This window comes from Hevea brasiliensis, chromosome 5 (genome assembly GCF_030052815.1).
Source record: "Hevea brasiliensis isolate MT/VB/25A 57/8 chromosome 5, ASM3005281v1, whole genome shotgun sequence".
Taxonomy (NCBI): Eukaryota; Viridiplantae; Streptophyta; class Magnoliopsida; order Malpighiales; family Euphorbiaceae; genus Hevea; species Hevea brasiliensis.
The window spans coordinates 43,192,525-43,211,471 of record NC_079497.1 but is presented as its reverse complement, the minus strand read 5'-3'; the positions used below and the strand labels follow the sequence as shown (position 1 = coordinate 43,211,471).

Genomic DNA, 18,947 nt, shown 5'->3' with positions numbered 1-18,947 from the left:
CTGAAGTTCCACAAGGATCGAGACTACAGTTATTCTTCTTCGATTTTTTTTGTTTTATTTATCTAAATGAACTCTTTATGTTCTGTTATTTTATTTCCTTCATATTTGTTGAACTCACCATGAGTGAGTAATTCCTTTATTCTAGAATTAGGAGAGTAACATTTGCAATTGTTATTATGGATAAATATTGAGTTTTATTTATTGGATTTGAGTTAAGTTCTTTGATTCAACTTCTTGTGATCTTAATGCATGCTATGTGTCACTACCCACTTAGTATTGATTGCAGATATTAATTGAAGGACTGAAAGGTGAAGATTAATATTAGAAAATCGAGATCTTAAACCTAGGAAATTTGACCTAGAGATATGCTGATACCTTTGTGGTATTCCAAAATTAATCACAGATCTTAAAGGGTTTTAATTAATTTAATCACCATGAAAGTAGGGTTTAGGTTAATTAAAATACACCTTAAGTGCCTTGAGAGAGGATTTAGGATATCCTAGGATTAATTTCCATCAAAGTAATTATTCTCAATCCGATGAATAGACAAGATTAAAATCCATAGTAAAGTTATAGTGTGAAATCTTAATTCAGGAATTACTTTTATAAATAATTTAATTCAAAAATTATTTTCAGCATCTAAAATAGGCTTAACTCATCTCATCCATATTCGGTAGCCTAAACAATCAAAATTGTTGTGTAACCTGGTACTTGCTAATTAAATTCCTCGTGGGAACGATATTTCACTCATCACTTTATTACTTGTTAGCGATCGTGTATTTGCGGTGGTTGTAAAACCAGCAAATAAGTTTTTGGCGCCGTTGCCAGAGAATTTTAATTTTAGTAATATTATGTGATAAGTAATTTAGCTGATTTAGGCAATTTCATTTACTATTTAGTTTTGCTTAAATTGTTTTATTCTCTTATTCTTTCTCAGGTGATTGGCTTGGTACATGACCAAAACAAGACCAGAGATAGACAGAACTCTAAGAACTATCAGGAGGGAGAGGAAACGTGAAGGACAAGATCAAGGGAATCCAGAAATTCCAAATATGGCCAACAATAACAATAACAGGCCGAGACTCTTGAAGGACTGTGGAGCTCCCTCCATACAAGGATTCCAACCTAGTGTTACAAGACCCACAATGGATGCCAACAATTTTGAATTAAAATCGGCATGGCTCCAGATGATCCAATAGACCCAGTTTGGGGGTTCACCAACAGAAGATTCGCACTACCACCTCCAATGCTTTCTTACCCTTTGTGACACATTCAAGATGAATGGGGTCTCTGATCAAGCCATAAGACTCAGAGCATTTCCATTTTCCCTTCAAGATAGAGCAAGGAAGTGATTACTTTCTCAAACAGCTAGAACATTCATCACATGGGAGGACCTCTCACTAGCTTTTCTAGCAAGGTACTTCCCACCTGCGAAGAGTGCAAAGTTGAGAGTTGAACTCAACACTTTTAGGCAAAGGGAAGGTGAATCACTCTATGATGCATGGGAGAGATATAAGGACCTATAGAGAGAATGCCTGCACCATGGCATAGAAGATTGGCTCCTAGTTCAGAACTTCTATAATGGGCTACTGCCCTCTACACGGAGCACAGTAGATTTAGCAGTAGAAGGTGACCTGATGGAGAAAACAGTGGATCAAGCACTTGAACTTCTGGAGAGGGTCACATATCACAATTATGAGTGGTCGAATGAAAGGGGAAATAAAAGGAGAACAGCAAGAATCCTAAAAGTGGATGCCCTAAGCATGATAAATGCTCAATTTGACCAGCTCACAAAGAGGCTTGATAAAATGCAAGGCAATGCTATGAGGATGAACAGTTGACATGATGATAGCTATGGAGGAGGATACATGAGTTTAGAGTACAGCAGCTTCAATGAACTCCCCACAGAATAGATGAACTATGTGAATAATGTAACACCCCTATTTGCATAACCTGGTATATTTTACTGTTCCGGTGACCGGTATCGGTCCGGACAATTAAGGGGATTAGAATCACATCTAAGACAACTAAATAAGCCCTGACTGCAAATAATTAGTAATTGCCAAATAGTTAAGTATAAAGTAGAAAATAATGCACAAGAAGTTAAATGAGCTGGGAGTCACAGCGATGGGTGACCTTTTCGGGAAATGACTGCGAGATCAGTCTAAACTCAAATTTTGAACTGAAAAATGTGATGCCGCGGTCCTTAGGACTATTATGAACACAGTGGAAAAGAGAAAATCACGAAAAAGAGTTGTTAAACAGGTCAAATAATTTGGTCAGGGATCCGGAAGAAATACCGAATAACTTACAAACCGGATTGAACCGATGAGGGGCGATTTGGTCAATTCAACCCTAGAGTTGACTCCTAACCTAACTGTCCAATAAAATCTGAGAAATGAAAATTTTCAAATATAAAATTAAATTAAAGAAGGATGGAAAAAGAAAAGAAAATGAAAAAGAAAAGAAATTCAAAAATAAAAAGCTTTATGACATCATCATGCTTAGGTAAGCATGACACCATTAACCATTTTAATTTCTAATTATTTAATTATAAGGATAATCACACAATAAATAAAACAAAATTTAAAAGAAAAGAAATTTGTGTCTTTTTTTTTTCTTAGTCACCCATCCACATTCTCTCTCTCATCTCTCTCTCATTTTTTCTTCTTCCACCATTGAAGCTCACTTTCAAAGCTTTCTTACCCCTAAAATTAGCCATTAATTTTATATTTCCCTTAAGTAAAGTCTTGCTATTTGGCTTGGATAGAGAGTTTGGGAACAAGAAAGATAAAAAAAAAGGTGAATAATTGAGGACACAAATTCTGGTCAGTTAAGGTAAGTGTTTTTCTTAGCTTCAATTGGGTTATAACTATAGAATTGAGGTTGAATAAGTGAGGATTGCTTGGAAAAGTGAAAAATCATGCTTGTTAGGGAACTTATGAATTTTGGCCAGCCATAGTCCCTTAAGGTTTTGATGATGGTTATGTGCAATAAACATGTAATGAGGCTTGATTGAATGTGTAGAAGTTGAATATCTACTTTAAGTGCATCAATTGAAACATATGCCAAAATTAGGGTTCTTGGTACTTAGGGTTTGGGAGAAAAATTATAGAAAATGATCAATATATGCAAATGACCTTACTTGAGTTGAGAAATGGTCAATTGTGACCATTTGTGGTGTGCGTGAATTGTTAGAAATAAGTTTCAATTCGGATTGGTTAGGGTTAGTATGTAGGCAGCTTGACCTAGGTCCATTTTAGGGACCAAAACTAAAAATTTACTAACCCAATTGGTGTGAGGCCAATTGAGAATGAAACTAGACACAAAATGACACATTTTTTATTTAGGAATCATGCCCAGAAAGTGACCATAACTTAGTGAACAATTAGGCCAAATCCAGAATTGGGCACACTGACCTATACAAAAATGACCAAATGAACAGTAGTTACATAAATAACCATAACTTGGTCTAGAAAGGTCCAAATGACCTATTTTTTATACCGATAGAAATCTGAGACATAGCACTACAACTTTCATGAAGAAAATAAACCCAAATTTTGACCATAAACTATCCAAAAAGTCACCTGCAGTTAGTGTACAAAAACTGCCAGTATCTAGAAAATGCCTAGAATTCTGGGTTTGGACCAATCCAGTCAGCCTTAGAAATATAGGCATAACTTGGGCTACAAAACTCCAAATGGAGTGATTCAAAAAGGAAAATAAAGTTAAGACAATAAGGAACAATGTCTATGAAGAAAACTTTTCCAAATTACCATAGCAACTTGACCAATGGAATAGTAGAAAATAAGGTATCAAAACTGAAAAATTGTAATTTCTCTTAGGAGACTTAGAAATTGAATTGGCAATCAATGCCAACAAAATTGACACCCAAAATGTGGTACATGGGTGCAATTAGAACTAATAAACCTATTAAGTATAGAAAAGTCAACATTTTAACTTGAATAGTGCAACGAATAGTACTACCATACACAAAAATATGAAAGACCCGAAATTTATAAATCGTAATAGGTAGGATAAGTCTGCAAAGAGATTGTTGGAATTTAAGTATTAAAAATGAATACTGAAGCACTTTAAATTTATGTGTTTCAGTTGGAAAGGGATCTTCAAAGGAGAAACGAAAGTTTGAGTAAATTGAGTCGACAAAAGAGATTTGTACACAACTAATTTTTTATTGAATTTGTTTTGAATATTTTACATAATTAAATGATTTTATTCTTCCTTATGCACTATGTTTATCAATTATGAGATTTATTTCAATGATTATTGAAATTGATATAGCAAGCATGGGTTTAGTTTTATGAAATATTATTTTAACAATTATTGAATATTATTTCGGACTGGATAAATTATGTTTTGAATTGTGATTGGCAATTTACATAAATAAAATACAAAATTTTGTTTTGGATTGTGATGAGCATAAAAAAAATTGTGAAATATTGGAATTGATCTTGAATTAATATTGTGTTGTGATTTATGCTCACAAAAAGGACAAATAAATGCATGATATGGTTTTATATCTCACTATAGATACTTGACTAGGTTATTACCCGTCTCTACATCATTTATTGATGAGATAATGAAGTTAGCTTTGTTTTGTTTCTAATACCATGGTATGTGCACAAGCTTGGATCCTCCTCTTATTAGAGGTTAGATATAAGTAATTGTGATTGACCCGTCGAAAGTTTCATTAGTGTTGTGTACTGTGCATGATGATTCGACCTCCCCAACCATAGGGAGTTAGAACCCCGATTCGACCTCCTCGACCACAGGGAGTTAGAATCACCCTGAAGATGACCCTTTCGAATTAGTCTTGCATAGTTAGTGAGATAAAGAATGGGTTTTGATTGATTAGAAATTGTTATTTTAAATGAGATTGTGCACAAATGATTTTGTTAAAGTAATTGCTTATTTCCATAATTGTAGGAATTATTTTTATTGTTCAGTTGTGATTTAACAAATTGAAATTTTGATTAAGGTTATTTTAACAAATGACTATTATTATTGGCATTGAAAATTTTGACATTTGAAAATTGGTTAATTTTCGAGATTTCAAAATTATTGTCATACCTTACCTCTCTGTAAGGCATAACATGATCCTGTAGAATACCTAATGAACTACCGAACTTCATCTACCAATAACTCATTAAGTACCCTACAAGGGATTTTAAAAACCTTTTTTCTTACTTTTTGGAAGTGGTGAGTATTTTCTTACATTTAATATAAATTTAAAAGCTAGCTAAAATTTTTGTCCATTTTTATTTTTACACAAATTTTAGAAAAATTTCGACAGAGTGCCGTTTGTATTTTAAGAAAATAGTTCTTCACAAACTTGTAAAAACACTTCCAATAATTTATTTCATCAACTCAACAACTGCCACAGCAATCTTCAACATCATTTTTCAAACTCCAAAATTCAAATCAATAATTCACAACTTAATATTTCCATTCATTTTTCATTAAAGTAAAAACAAATTACATTTATCAACCACTTTATATTAGCAAATCCAAAATGATATTATTATAACTTTATACAACTGCTCATGATCAATTTTTACATATACATACAGTTACATACACAAATATAAACATTATATTCAGGGTATAAATTTATACCCAACAAAACTTCAGGAAAGTGGCTCCAAGAATCCTTAGCAGCTTACTCTGCTAATCCTCTAGTCTTTATATCTGCGACAGCAATAACAACCATCGCTGAGTACTATGACTCAATGGTGCATAACATACTAAAATAACATTTATGCATAATTCAAATCACATTTATTCAAATATGGTACTGAAAATGAAAGACAGATACAAAATATGATTTATGAACTTTTAGTCCAAATAATTTCATTTTGGAAGTCTCAAAACGAATTTCATAAAAACACAGTTATATCATACCATTCGAAACATATTCATTTCAATAGCCGGAGGCTTATGAGAAATCACAAGGCTAGCTAGCTCAAATATATGGATATCCATTCAAATTTCTTCTTCTACTAGCACATACCTCAATACTTCAGCTAGAGAAGGAATCAAAATTCAAAACTAATTTCTCCCACTAGTCATGCTAGTGAGGCATTCAAATAAATGGTCATGACTGTCACACCGCACCCCTCGTAAGGCATAACATGATCCCGTAGAATACCTAATGACTATCGAACTTTATCTATTGATAACTCATTAAGTACCCTACAAGGGATTTTAAAAAACATTTTCTTACTTTTTGGAAGTGGTGATCATTTTGGTAGGAATTAAAAACATTTAATTGAAGTTTCAAAACTAGTAAAAATTTTTATACAATTTTATTTGTCTGCAATTTTTAGAAAAATTTCGACAGAGTGTGGTTTATATTTTGAGAAAACAGTTCTTCAAAAACCTGTAAAAACACTTCCAATAATTGTTTCCATAACTCCCAACCACCAAAATGACTCAAGTCAACATAATTCAAATCAATTCCACAATTCAACCAAATTTGTCATCTCAAATACTTCATAAATTCATTCACATTGCATATAGTACTTAATGTATAAATACAGATCTTAATTTACAAAAAAAAAAATCCAAAATAACATGATTACAATTTACTGTACAACTGCTCAACTTTTCATTAATACATTAGACATTACAATATTTACATCAAATAACTACAAGGGTATAAATAAATACCTGTACAAAAATATCAGCGAAGTCCTTGCCAATTCAGTAGCTCACCCTGCTGCTTTTTCTTTGCCCTTATCTGCGACAGCAAAATAAGCTATCGCTGAGTATAAAAATACTCAGTGGTACACAATAAAAATTTGAAATGCAGTACATATAACATTCATTGATAAATCAAAATTTAAATATTTCATAAATTATCAAAACTCATTGTAGCACAATTTTGGTCAAATAATTTAATAAACACAGTGTTGGCAATTCATACATAACTTAAGCCATGACACAAAATTTTCGATCAATGCCGCGTTGTACACCACGATAAAGTGATCTACAACCCCACTAATCAAAATCAATGAGGGAGGTGGCTAGCTAGCTAATGAGTACTCATCCGATCTACAACCTCAATTGGTAAACCAGAGAGGGAGGAAAATAATTGATCTCAACCCCATAAATGGAGGAGTAATAATAAGGCACTGTCATGCTAAGTGTAAATCCGAAATCAATTTAAAGCAATTTGTTCAAATATTTGATGCAAATCACACTAAATTTCCAAAGTCACCTTTTCATTCACAAAGTGGCAACACAAAAATTCTTAAACTCATAATTAACACAAAAATTTCATAATGCGTACTAAATCAATTTTTCAATGATAAAATGCCTAAATAAGGTTTATTGTGCACAAACCTGACGTGAGTCGCCTCTAGGCCTTGACTCAATCTCTTAGACCTTCCGGGTCTTTTTCAGCTGAAACACAAAATTTATAGTGTCTCAATATTTTTGCCTCACAATAATTCCAATAATTAATCCCAATATGCTTAAACTTACATTCTTGAAAATTTTCATGTTGGGGTTACTATTTATGGTACTATTCAAGTCAAAATATTGACTTTCTTATGCTTAATAGGTATGAGAAATGCAATTACACCCACATACCATATTTTGGTTACCTAACTTATTGGTTTTGGTCATTTTCTCAAAACTTAAGTCTTTTAGGCAAACTTTCAAATTTTCAGTTTTGGTGACCTATTTTGCACTGTTCCATTGGTCATGCCCCTCAATGTTGGACTACCCACTTGGGTGTCTATCACATGTGCCAAGTACGCCTCACACCCCTTCCTAATCATTTTTCTGGCCAATACAGCTGAAATGATGTTTGATGGCAATAACTGCCTCTCCCCATGTATTACTACATCACCATACTGAGGGAGACCAAAAGTGACTGTCTTTAGTCTACAGTCAATCATTGCATGATGCTTGGCTAACCAATCCATACCCAAGATAATATCATAATCTCTGAAGGGCATTTTAATCAAATCTGATAAAAAAACATGTCCTTGGATCACGAAAGGATAGTCTCTATAAATTCTATTGACCCTAACCTCCTGACCTAATGGACTAGTTACTAGCACATCATAGTCCATTTGTACATACTGGATAGCAGTAGAACACATTACACTAGCACTGACATATGAATGTGTTGAGCCAGGATCAAACAACACATATGCATCTTGGTCAAGGATAGAGAAAATACCAGCTAATACATCTGATGTTTCAGCCTCCTCCCTCTATTTCATGGTATAGACTCTAGCTGGTGCACCACTTGGTTCTGGCTGGTTAACAGTACTCTAACTTCCATGAGTGCTACCAGGACCCCTACCTCTGCCTCTACCTCGACCAGCTGGTTGTGACCCTCTAGGTGCAGAGACTTGGGTTGATCCTTCAGGTGTAGCAGAAGGTCTAGATCGGCGTGGACTAGTACAATCTTTAGCAAAATGTCCGTTCCCTCAACAGTTAAAACATGCACCTGTGGCCTTGAAACACACCCCATCGTGTGTTCTACCACAAGTCTCACACTGCCGGACTGATAAAACTCCTCAAGATGCCTGCTGGGTCTGGTGACTAGATCGGGGTGGTCTTTGGCCAGAGTATCTGCCTCTACTAGATCTGCGAGAGCTGGATCCCCCAGACTGTTTCCTTTTCCCTGAACCACTTTCAGGTGCTTGACTAGTAGCCTTTTCAGTCTTTTCTTTCTCTTGAGTGCCCTTCTTCACTACCCCTTCTGATTCTATCTTTTCCAATTCCAGGGCTTGTGAAATCAGCTCAGAAAAATTCTAGTGTCTGAATCCCACAACTTGCATTCTTATGCTAGGCCTTAGCTCAGCCTCAAACCTCTTACATCTGTCTCTGGGGGTGGAGACTAAGCTTTCAGCATAGTGACAAAGCCTTGAGAAGTCCCGCTCATTCTTTGCTATTGTTCTGTCCCCTTGCTTCGGGTCAAGAATTCTTGTAATTTCATATCTACATAAGCATTAGGAACCCATTTATGCCTGAATTCCCTCAGGAAGTTTGTCCATGTCAGCACAGGTGGCTCAACCAGGCTGTGGGCGATGGTCTTCCACCATTCATATACATCCCCTTGCAATAGAGAAACAGAGTACACGAACTTCAGCTCTTCTACACACTGTAACTTTCTGAAAACCCGTTCCATTCTCTCTAACCACTGTTCTGCCTCCAGTGGATCCACAGTGCACTTAAACTCGGTGGCCCCAAATTTCATTAATTTTTCATATTGTCAAGCCGAGGGCTGTGGTTGTGTTGCAGGTGCTTGCATCTAAGCTTGAGGTGGCACATTTCCCGCCATTTGTTGGAAAAACGCAGCCATTTGCTGTGCAAACTGGGCAGAAACTGCGGTGCTAAAGTAGGAGCTGGAGTGGCTGACCCACTCACGTTCTGGAGTGCTGGGGCTTCCCCTTGAACCTCAGCCTTGACAGATTGCTCCACAGAATGATCTCCCTCTTCCATTCAGTTTCTCAAAAATTTCTACTTCCTGAGATCAAATACAAGGAGGTTGACCTTCGTTAGTGCATATTCATGATGTAAATATGTCATATGTATCAATTAAAGACACTTGAGCAGTTGTACTTATAAAAGAAATATTCACATACATAGTCAAAATTCATTGCAAAACCATGCTCTGATACCACTAAAACATGTCACACCTTACTCCTCTATAAGGCATAACATGATCTCATGGAATACCTAATGAGCTATCGAACTTCACCTACCGATAACTCATTAAGTGCCTTACAAGGGATTTTAAAAACCATTTTCTTAGTTTTTGGAAGTGGTGAGCATTTTGGTAAGAATTAAAAACATTTAATTGAAGTTTCAAAAGTAGTAAAAATTTTTGTCCATTTTTATTTGTCCGTAATTTTTAGAAAATTTTCGGCAGAGTGCCATTTGTATTTTGAGAAAACAGTTCTTCAAAAACCTGTAAAAACACTTCCAATAATTATTTCCACAACTCCCAACCACCAAAATGACTCAAGTCAACATAATTCAAATCAATTCCACAATTCAACCAAAGTTGTCATCTCAAATACTTCATAAATTCATTCACATTGCATATAGTACTTAATGCACAAATACAGATCTTAATTTACAAAAAGAAAATCCAAAATAACATTATTACAATTTACTGTATAACTGCTCAACTTTTCATTAATACATTAGACATTATAATATTTACTTCAAATAACTACAAGGGTGTAAATAAATACCCATAAAAAAATATCAGCGAAGTCCTTGCTAATTCAGTAGCTCACCCTGTTGCTTTTTCCTTGCCCTTATCTGCGACAGTAAAATAAGCTATCGCTAAGTATAAAAATACTCAGTGGTGCACAATAAAAATTTGAAATGCAGTACATATAACATTCATTAATAAATCACAATTTAAATATTTCACAAATTTTCAAAACTCATTGTAGCACAATTTTGGTCAAACAATTTAATAAACACAGTATTGGCAATTCATACATAACTTAAGCCATGACACAAAATTTCCGATCAATGCCGTGTTGTACACCATGACAAAGTAATCTACAACCCCACTAATCGAAATCAATGAAGGAGGTGGCTAGCTAGTTAATGAGTACTCATCCGATCTATAACCTCAACTGGTAAACCAGAGAGGGAGGAAAATAATTGATCTCAACCCCATAAATGGAGGAGGAATAATAAGACACTGTCATGCTAAGTGTAAATCCGAAATCAATTTAAAGCAATTTGTTCAAATATTTCATGCAAATCACACTAAATTTCCAAAGTCACCTTTTCATTCACAAAGTGGTAACACAAAAATTCTTAAACTCATAATTAACATAGAAATTTCATAATGCGTACTAAATCAATTTTTCAATGATAAAATGCTTAAATAAGGTTTATTATGCACAAACCTGACGTGAGTCGCCTCTAGGCCTTGACTCAGTCTCTTAGACCTTCCAGATCTTTTTTAGCTGAAACACAAAATTTATAGTATCTCAGTATCTTTGCCTCACAATAATTCCAATAATTAATCCCAATATGCTTAAACTTACATTCTTGAAAATTTTCATGTTGGAGTTACTATTCATAGTACTATTCAAGTCAAAATATTGACTTTCTTATACTTAATAGGTATGGGAAATCCAATTATACCCACATACCACATTTTGGTTACCTAACTTATTGGTTTTGGTCATTTTCTCAAAACTTAAGTCGTTTAGGCAAACTTTCAAATTTTCAGTTTTGGTGATCTATTTTGCACTGTTTTATTGGTCATATTGCTGTTAGAATTTAGCTAAGTTTTCTTCATAGAAATTGTTCCTTATTGTCTTAACTTTATTTCCCTTTTTTAATCACTCTAATTGGAGTTTTGTAGCTCAATTTATGGCCATTTGAACATGGCTGGCCGGATTGGCCCAACCCAGATTTTCTGGGCAGCAAAACTGGTTCTGGCAGTTTTAGGTCAGTAATTTTGGGTGGCTAAATGACTTGGTTAAGTGCATAATTTAGGTTTGTATTCTTCATAAAAGTTGTAGGTCTATATCTCAGCTTTCTACTGGTAAAATTTCAGATCATTTGGATTTGTCTAGCCCAAGTTATGGCCAAATGAACAAACACTATTCATTTGGTCATTTTTGTATAGGGCAGAACACCCAATTTCGGATTTGGCCAATTTGTTCACTATGCTATGGTCACTTTTTGGGCATGTGTCTAATTTCATCCCCAATTGGCCTCACACCAATTAGGTTAGTAAATTTTCAATTTTGATCCTTGAAATGTACCTTGGTCATGCTGCTTGCATAATGACCATATCCAATCCGAATCTCCATTTAATTCCAATACTTCCAACATACCACAATTGGTCATACATGACCATTTTTCAGCTCAAACTAGATCAAACACACGATTTGAGAAATTTTTAAAATTTTGTCTCCCAAACCCTAGGTCTAAAACCCTAACTCACTAATTTTGTTACATTTTACTAAATCAAAATATATAAACATAATTTGTCAACTCATTCAAGCTTCTAACATGTTTAATTCAATCAAACTTATGCAAATCATTCCCCTACATAGGCTGGTCGAATTTTCATATAGTCCTCCAACAATTATTTTCTTTTCCATTTTTTCATAATTTCTAAGTTTATTCAACTATAAACACAATAATTCAACTAGAAATTCAAAGTTTAGCTTACTAACCTTTCTCTTTGAAATTCAACCACCCAAATCCTTCACTTTTCTTTCAAAATTTCTTGACCAATCTTCTTTTCTAGTTGCCCAAACAAGGTTTAACTAAGGAATTTCCCTTTTCTATGGCTAAATTTTAGTTTCTTCAAGCTCAAAAATGAGCTTTCATGGAGGTTTAGAGAGGGAGCTTTGAGAGAGAGAAGTGGGGCGGCAAGATGAGGAAGAAGACCAAAAAAAAGTTTTTCTTTTGTTTTTTTATTTTAATTATTAATTAATACACAATTATCTTACAATTTTCAATTTGTTTAATTATTAGGTTTATTGCATCATGCATGATGTCATGCATAATGTAATAACTTTTCACCTTTTTTTTTTTTCATTTATTTTTCTTTAGTTCTTTAATTTAATTCCCGATTCTAAAATTTTCTTTTCTCTGATTTTATTTGATAGTTAGGTCAGGAGTCAGCTCAAGGGATCAATTGACCAAATTGCCCCTCGCCGGTTCGACCCAGTTTGTAAATTATTCAATATTTCTTCTGAATCCTTGACCTAATTATTTGACCTGCTTAATAATTCTTTTTTGTGATTTTTTCTTTTCCACTGTGTTTGCAATAGTTCTAAGGACCGCGAAGTCACGTTTTACGATTTGAAATTTGAGTTTAAATCGACCTCATAGTCCTTTCCGAGAAGGTCACCCATCGCTGTGACTCTTGGCTCATTTAACCTCTTATGTTCTGTTTTTCTTATTTATACTTAACTAATTAACAATTACTAATTATTTGTATTCAGGGCTTCTCTAGGTGTCTTAGATGTGGTTCTAATCCCCTTAATTATTCGGACCAACACCGGTCGCTGGAATAGTGAAATATACCAGGCTATGCAAATAGGGGTGTTATAATGACACTGTGGTTTCAAAACTGTCTTAGCAATTTAGTAAAAATTTATTGCCATTTTAAATACATACAAGTAAACTTTCAATAATTTAAGTCAAAAGCATAATAACCATTTCAGTAGAATTGAGTCACAATTTAATATCTCAATTTATTCAAAACAATTTGCGGAAGAAAATTTATAGAAATTCTATGTTGTGCACAAACCTTATACGAGTTGCCTCTTGGCCTTGACTCGATGCTTCGGGTTCTTTCCAGGTATTCTTTTCCACTGAAACACACAATTTCACAGTGTTTTTGTGACACCCCTTACCCGTCTACAATGTAGCCGAGCAAGATATGCCACACAGTGTGCCGGAGCACCAAATCACATTTCAATTCAATTTACCCTTTTTACTTATTTATTTACAATTTTTAATTATTCTAAATTTTTTTTCTGCAAATTTTATAGAAAATCCGGCAGAGTGCCGGCTGTAAATTGGAAAAATAGTTCTTCTGAATCTGTTAAAAACACTTTCAATAAAATCATCACATCATTCTTAGTCAACCAGTAATATATTCTCAACAATTTCTCAAATGATTTCAGTATCTCAAAATTAAATTCAATTCATATTACAGTCAACTCAATGAGAAATGCTCACATTTATTACTGAACATAGTTCATAGATAATTACATCAAAAGCATAATTACATGAGTTTATAATATACATTACAGAAGTTTACAAAATACAAAATATCAAAATATCAAAATATCAAAAGTGGCCTAATGTCCTACTAAATGCACTGCAATGTGAGGTGACTCTGGACTCAGTATGCCGCTTTGAAAGTTTACCTTGTCTGATGTCTGCTGGGCTCCCCAGCTATGTCTCCAGTACCTGCACGTTGCAAAAGCGACGCGCTAAGCAATTCTGCTTAATGGTGACAATATAAAATAAAATAACTAAAATAACATAAATATGCAGAATGTAGATTTAATTTTTGGTAGACTTAATTTCTGGCATATATTGCAGTATTATTGATTAAAATTTTACAAGATTCATTATCATTGCCCGAGTAACCCATACTAGTAGACTAGACTGGATAAATAGGTAAACTGGCACTGGGTACTAAGTGCCTCAGACCATCACACCATCGATCACATTGTGTCTCCCGGTGTGCAACAGAACAGCTAATAAGCTGTAATAATCATCAAGGATATAATTCAAGTATAATAACTCAATTAACATAGCCAAAGGCTATTTTATCACATAATGACATGAGAGGCCATGAAACACAGAATGGCATGAAGCCATATGCAGTACTGCTAATGGAACCCTATTGGCATGCCAACCTATCCAAACTAATCTTGCTAGGTGTACTAGGGCATATTACACTTTTAAGTTTCACAATTCTTGAAATTCAAGTTTTGGTGTTACTATTCAATTCATTTAGTCAACAAAATGTTGACTTTTACATGGATAATAGGCACATTGGTTTTAATACTCCCAACATACCACATTTTGCATTCTAAAATTGTTGGTATTGGTTGCCAATACCATTTCTAAGCTTAATGTTAATTGTTCAAAATTTTTAGATTTTAAGCTTTGTGTTTACGGTTCTATTAGTCATTTTTGTAGTGGGAATTTGGCAAAATGATTAACATAAAAGTTGTTCCTTATTTTGTCTAGTTACATTTCCTTTTTTGAATCACTCCATTTGAAGTTTTATAGCTCAAGTTATGGCTCAAAAACCACAACTAGCCAGATTATAATTTTTCCAGAATTTCTGGACTGACCAAATCTATAGTATTTTGAGCAGTGATTATAGGTCACTTTTTAAATATGTTATGGTCATAATTTGGGTTAGATTTCTTCATGAAAGTTGTAGGTCTATATCTCAGCTTGTTACTGGTAAATTTTCAGGTCAATTGGACCTTTCTACACTGAGTTATGACCAAATGACTAAACATTGTTCATTTGGTTATTTGCCTATGTAGAATGTAGGTCACCCATATTAGGGCAATCTTTGGGTCAACTTGTTTTGGTTTTATGGGCATGGTTTCTTCACCAAAGTTGTGCCATTATGTGTCTAGTTTCATGTCCAATTGGCCTTGCACCAATTGAACCTCTACAACTCTAGTTATTACTACCCAAACTTGCTAGACTCATGCCTAGTCCTGCAGGTTACTAAGGGCAGCCACACTAAACTCAATTCCCACTACACAAACCACTTCATTTTTGATTTACACACAACCAAATGGTCACTAATTGACCATTAAAACCTAATTTCACCATCACATGATCAAAGTCTCATTTTCATCCCAAACCCTAACTCAACTATCTCAAACCATGCATTATAACTTGCATTTCATTACTCCACTTAAGAGATTAATACTAAGGGCAGCCATACTATCATTTTAGCTCCATGAAAATCATCAAAATCTTACCACAACCAAGGCTACCAAAAATATGGGATGGGCCTACACATAGTATTTATTAAATTTCTTTGTAATTTTGCACTCAATCATACTCCTTAAACATGAATTTAAAGAGAAAATCAAGTTTAAGTCACTAACCTCTAATGGAGTGAAATTCCAACTTGCTAGGGTTCTTCTTTTTCTTTTCTTTTTGCTCCCAAAAGATTTACCAAGAGGAAAGAACAAGTTTTTGTATTGACAACTTAGGGTTTAGTGGGTGAAAAACTATGGAAATCAAGCTTTGGAAAGCTTGACAATGGTGGCCATGGGAGAGGAGTGAAACGGCAAGGAAGAAGGATAAGGCTTTTCTGATTTTTTTTTTATTTTTTTTCTGCCCATTAAGTCTTTTTAAACAATTTAGTGCCATGTGTCAACATTTGATTGGTTGGAAGAATAGTAATGACATCATAATGATGTCAAAATCCTCATTTTTTCTCATTTTCTATCCTTTTCTTGTCTATTTAATTTCAATTAAATTTTTAACAACATTTATTCATATTTTATGTCATATAAATTATTTATTTAACTGGAAAAGTTGGCCAAAAATCATCTCTGAAGACGAAATGACCAAAATGCCCTCTGTTTGGCTTAACGAGCCAAAATTGTGTGTACCGATAGAAAAATTTTTCTAAGCATTTTCTTGGCATTCTAATGCCATAAGAACCTCAATGACCCTTCTCTGGAGTCTCAAAAATTATTTTATAAATTTTTCCTTGGGTCTAGGGTTGTTAACGGCCTTTACCGTCACTTCCCCTTCCAGTTACTCATCACTGGGGTTTCGGCTCGTTTAACCTTAGTGTATTTCATTCCTATAAATTTTCCTTGATTGTTATGAGCATTATTTAATTTCTTTATAACTCCCCACTTTAGTCTAATTATAATTTCAAATATTTTAGCTGCCCGGACCGACATTGGTCACCGGAACAGTAGACTGTACGGACTAGCTAAAGTGAGGATGTTACAGTTTCAGTACCATAAATTATCATAAGTCCAAAAATAATTTCAAATCTAACTTTAATATGCTTAATTTGACGTTCTTTGAAATTTGTATTTCAAGGTTACTATTCACGATACTATTCAAGTCAATTTTTTGACTTTTTAATGATTAATAGGTATGTGAATTTTAATTTCACCCACATACCACATTTTGGTTACCTAATTTGTTAGTTTTAGTTGTTTTCTCAAACTTCAAGTCCCTTAGGCACAAATTTCAAATTTTTAATTTTGGTGTTCAATTTTGCACTGTTCCATTGGTCATGTTGCTGTGATAATTTGGCTAAGTTTTCTTCATAGAAGTTGTTCCTTATTGTCTTAAATTTATTTTCTTTTTAAATCACTCCATTTGGAGTTTTGTAGCCTAAGTTATAGTCATTTGAACATTGATGGCCGGATTTGGTGTTACCTAAAATTCTGGGCAAATTCTGGATTTTGGCAATTTTTGTGGTTGACTACAGGTGGATTTTCAAATAGGTTATGGTCAAATTTTGAGTTTATTTTCTTCATGAAAGTTGTAGGGCTATGTCTCAGCTTTCTACTGGTAAAACTTCAAGTCCTTTGGACCTTCCTAGACTAAGTTATGGTCATTTATGTAACTACTATTCATTTGGTCATTTTTGTATAGGTCAATGTGCCCAATCCAGATTTAACCTAATTGTTCACTAAGTTATGGTCACTTTCTGGGCATGATTCTTGAATGAATGTATCATTTTGTGTCTAGTTTCATTCCCAATTGACCTCACACCAATTAGGTTGGTAAATTTTTAGTTTTGGTCCCTGAAAGAGACCTAGGTCAAGCTGTCTGCAGATTAACCCTCACCAATCCAAACTTAAACTTATTTCCAACAATTCATACACATCACAAATAGTCACAATTGACCATTTCTCAACTCAAATAAGGTTAATTATATCATTTAGCCAATTTTCAAATTTTTCTTCAATTTTTCACATGTTCAAAACCCTAGCTACACACAAAGTTTAATCTAATACAATTTAAAGTGTGTATTCATGTTCTACACACCTAATTCACCTCAAATAACCATTCAAAACCATCAAACTCATTCATATCAAACCTGAACTCTAGCTAGATGAATTTCATGTTTGGTCCCTCAATAATTGTTTTTGTTTGATTTTACACAATTTCTAAGTTAATCAAGCTACAAACATAAACATTTAACTATAATTTTCAAGTTTAGATTACTAACCTTGTTGAGTCAAAATTTACTCTTCTCAAACCTTTGATTCCTTTCTTCTTTTTACTCCTAAGTTGCTTAGCAAGGTCCAAAGACAAGATTTAATTAAGAAATCTATGATTTTTGTGGTTGATTTTATGGTTCACAAAGCTTGGAAATGGAGTTTTGAGAGAGAAAAGTGAGAGAGAGATGGATGGCTGAAAATGAGGAAGAAGAAACCAATTTTTTTCTTTTTATTTTGTCTTTTAATTATTAAGATTTATCCCCAAAATTTCAAATATTTAATATTAGAGTTATTGCATCATGCTTATGTCATGCATGATGTTATAAACTTTTTTATTTTTGTATTTTTCATTTCTTTTTCATTTCTTTTCCATTTACTTCTTTAATTTAATTTTTGATCCCGAAATTTTCTTTTCTCTGATTTTATTGGACAGTTAGGTTAGGTGTCAGCTCTAGGGGTGAATTGACCAAATTACCCCTCACTGGTTCAATCCGGTTTGTAAGTTATTCGATATTTCTTTTGGATCGCTGACCTAATTATTTGACCTACTTAACAATTCTTTTTCGTGATTTTCTCTTTTCCACTGTGTTTGCAATAGCCCTAAGGACCGCAACATCACATTTTATGGTTCGAAAATTGAGTTTAGACTGACTTCGCAGTCATTCCAGAGAAGGTCACCCATCGTTGTTGCTCCCGGCTCATTTAACTTATTGTATTCTGTTTTTCTTCTTTATACTTAACTATTTGGCAATTACTAATTATTTGTGTTCAGGGCTTAACTAGGTGTCTTAGACATGGTTCTACTTCTCTTTATTGTTCAGACCGATACCGGTCATCAGAATAGTAAAATATACCAGGCTATGCAAATAAAGGTGTTACAATTCTCCCTCCCTTAAAATAAATTTTGTCTCAAAATTTTTACCTGGTATCTGTAACACCCCTATGTTCGGTAGTGCGTTCTACTGTTCCGGTGACCAGTGTTGTCCAGACAGCTAGGATGCCTAGAACTATACTTCGATATGAGTGAGGAGACATAAAATAATGAAATACAAGAAAAGAAAATACAAGAAAAACAAAGTAAAAATAATAGCAAAGAAATGTAACCAAGTTAAGCGAGCCAAGAACCCTAGCGATGGGTGATCGCACCGGGAAGTCACGGCGTGGACCGTTGACTAGCCCTGGACTGCGGGGAACCCTGAAAAATATTTTTTAAGACTT

At 34.0% G+C, this 18,947-nt stretch overlaps 1 non-coding gene across 1 annotated transcript; it reads right to left on the bottom strand.

The window, feature by feature from the left end:
* Positions 1-1,442: 1,442 nt before the first annotated feature.
* LOC131180468 (small nucleolar RNA R71) lies at positions 1,443-1,549 on the bottom strand. The gene has a single exon (XR_009149238.1). It is a non-coding gene; the product is annotated as a small nucleolar RNA R71 (small nucleolar RNA).
* Between the last annotated feature and the right edge of the window lie 17,398 nt (positions 1,550-18,947).